Source organism: Pteropus vampyrus, unplaced genomic scaffold (genome assembly GCF_000151845.1).
Source record: "Pteropus vampyrus isolate Shadow unplaced genomic scaffold, Pvam_2.0 Scaffold23287, whole genome shotgun sequence".
NCBI classification, from domain to species: Eukaryota; Metazoa; Chordata; class Mammalia; order Chiroptera; family Pteropodidae; genus Pteropus; species Pteropus vampyrus.
Genome location: NW_011912068.1, coordinates 1 through 2,215, shown reverse-complemented (window position 1 = coordinate 2,215; position 2,215 = coordinate 1). Strand labels below are relative to the sequence as shown.

The following is a 2,215-nucleotide window of genomic DNA, read 5'->3' as shown; positions in this document are numbered from 1 at the left end:
CTCGGGAGCGGCTGCAAATACAGATGAAGCTTCTCCTGCCGCTCACCTCCTGCTGTGCGGCCTGATTCCTAACAGGCCACAGACCAGTAGCGGTCCATGGCCTGGGGGTTGGGGACCTCTGACTTATAGGATGCAGGTCTTCTAGAGAGTGGAGAAGTTCGACGGGTTTCAGACTCACACCCTTAGCAGACAGGCCTCACCTGTGCTCCTTCTGCTCGAGCAAGCGTGCCTCCACTGTTTCCATCCTCCTCTGTGCTTTCCCGGGCACTGTGGTATTTAACATTGTCTCTTGCTTGCATCAGTAATGAGTGGACCTGTCTTGCCCCGGAAGTCTGGCCAAAAAGAAGGCTGTGTCCCCTTAATTCTGTTCCATTTCACTCCTTAGAAACCTTGAAGCTGTTGCAGCGCCTGCTGAAGTCGCCTGGCTGCCGGAAGATCCCTGTGCTGGTGCAGAGCAAGGACGACGTGATCGTCACGGCCTCCAACTTCAGCTCTGAGAGGTGATGGCATAGGGGAGCACCCGCTTTGGGGATTGGATGAAATAGACCATTCTGGTCTGAGCACAAGGTCTCCCAGATCAGCACTGTTGTCCGGGGGGCTCTATCGGGTGACCCAGATTTGGGGAGGTACCAGTCTTGTTGAGATTGGAATTCCAGCTGAGACTTCGGTGTCCTTATCTGGGAAATGGGAATCATACTACCTTCTCTACAGGGCTCCCCTAAGTGTTGGAGATGACGTACGGAAAGCACTTAGCACTGTGCCTGGCTGCTGTGTGATAGATGCACAGTTGTTCTTATAACTTGTTATTAGTAATTAATGATTTGTATTGCTGTTTCTCAAAAGCTCTCAAATCACAGATCACTTTAGGCCTCGAGTGTCCTTTGATTGAGTAAATATTTATTGGATGTTTATTCCGTGCCAAGCTCTTCAGCTATGCGTTGAAGATTCAGAGAGGACTCGGGCACTGTCCTCGTCCTGGTTGGGTCCGCGGTCAGAGATACTCTTGATAATAGTGAACTTCGTTAACTCCGTTCCTTCTCCCAGAGTCTTGGGGCTGCCCAGGAGCCATCTGCCTTTTGACTTGGTCTGTAGTACAGGACCTAGGGCAGCCTGGCATGCTGGCCTGTGGCTCTGCCATGACACTGTCTTCACTACCACCATTTGGTCATCCAGAGGGGGGTACATTTCAATTCATTGATTTTGTCTAGTGCCTGTTCTGTGCAGGTGCTGTTCTAGGAGCTGTGGGGAACATAACAATTTCTGATCTCAAGGAGTTTGATTAACCCCGGATAGGAGATATAGAGGCCTTTGGGATAACTGCTGGAAAATCAGACATAGTGACATGTAACAGAGACAGAAAGTTCTCCCAGAGCTGAGAGGAGTCAAATGCCCATTTGGGAAGAGTTTTGGGGAAGGGTTTACTGGAAGAAGCAGCATTGGAGATGTGCTCTGAAGGATGAGAGGTTTTGGTAATTAAATAAGAGAGAAGAGATGCAGGCAGGAGCATCAGAGTAAACAGATACTTGGGGGCAAAAAAGCATCAAGCTTTTAGGAGAAGGTAAGATTTTCTAGTCTGGCTAGTATACAGGCATTTAAGAGAAATAAACCTGCAGAGATGTCGGGAGGCGGGACCTGGGCTGTATTCTCAGCAGTGGATTAGGTGGTTAGGGATTTTCAGCAGGCATGTGTGGGCTTTAGGAGGCCTCAGAGTGGGTTTGGCAGGAGTCGCTGGTGGGGGCACAAGTCGCTGGGAGGCGGGCGAGTGGGCACTGGGGCCCTTCGCTATAGCAGCTGTTCCAGGACCCTCTTGCTGTTCCCATCCTGTGTCAGGCAGGGGTTGGCCTCCTGACTTCTTCCTTTCTCTCCTCCCTGCACGTAGGATGTGCCCGATATTCCAGATCTCCAACGTTACTGGCGAGAACTTAGATCTGCTGAAGATGTTCCTCAACCTGCTCTCCCCCCGCACCAGCTACCGGGAGGAGGAGCCTGCTGAGTTCCAGATTGATGACACCTACTCTGTACCGGTGAGCGGCTCCTAGGGGGCCGAGCAGGGTCAGGGGCCGGGCAGGCACTTCCCACAGAGTGTGATGGGTTGAGTCTGTGGTGGGAAGGGGCTGAGTGGGGATGGACTTACTGGGCCAGGATCTTCTCTGCAGGGTGTGGGGACAGTGGTGTCGGGGACAACACTGAGGGGCCTGATTAAGCTGAATGACAC

The 2,215-nt window shown here is 52.1% G+C and overlaps 1 long non-coding RNA gene across 1 annotated transcript; it reads left to right on the top strand.

The window, feature by feature from the left end:
• The first annotated feature begins 358 nt into the window (after positions 1-358).
• On the top strand, positions 359-2,215 carry LOC105311060. Its single transcript, XR_897612.2, has 3 exons — positions 359-500; positions 1,880-2,024; positions 2,157-2,215. It is a non-coding gene; the product is annotated as an uncharacterized LOC105311060 (long non-coding RNA).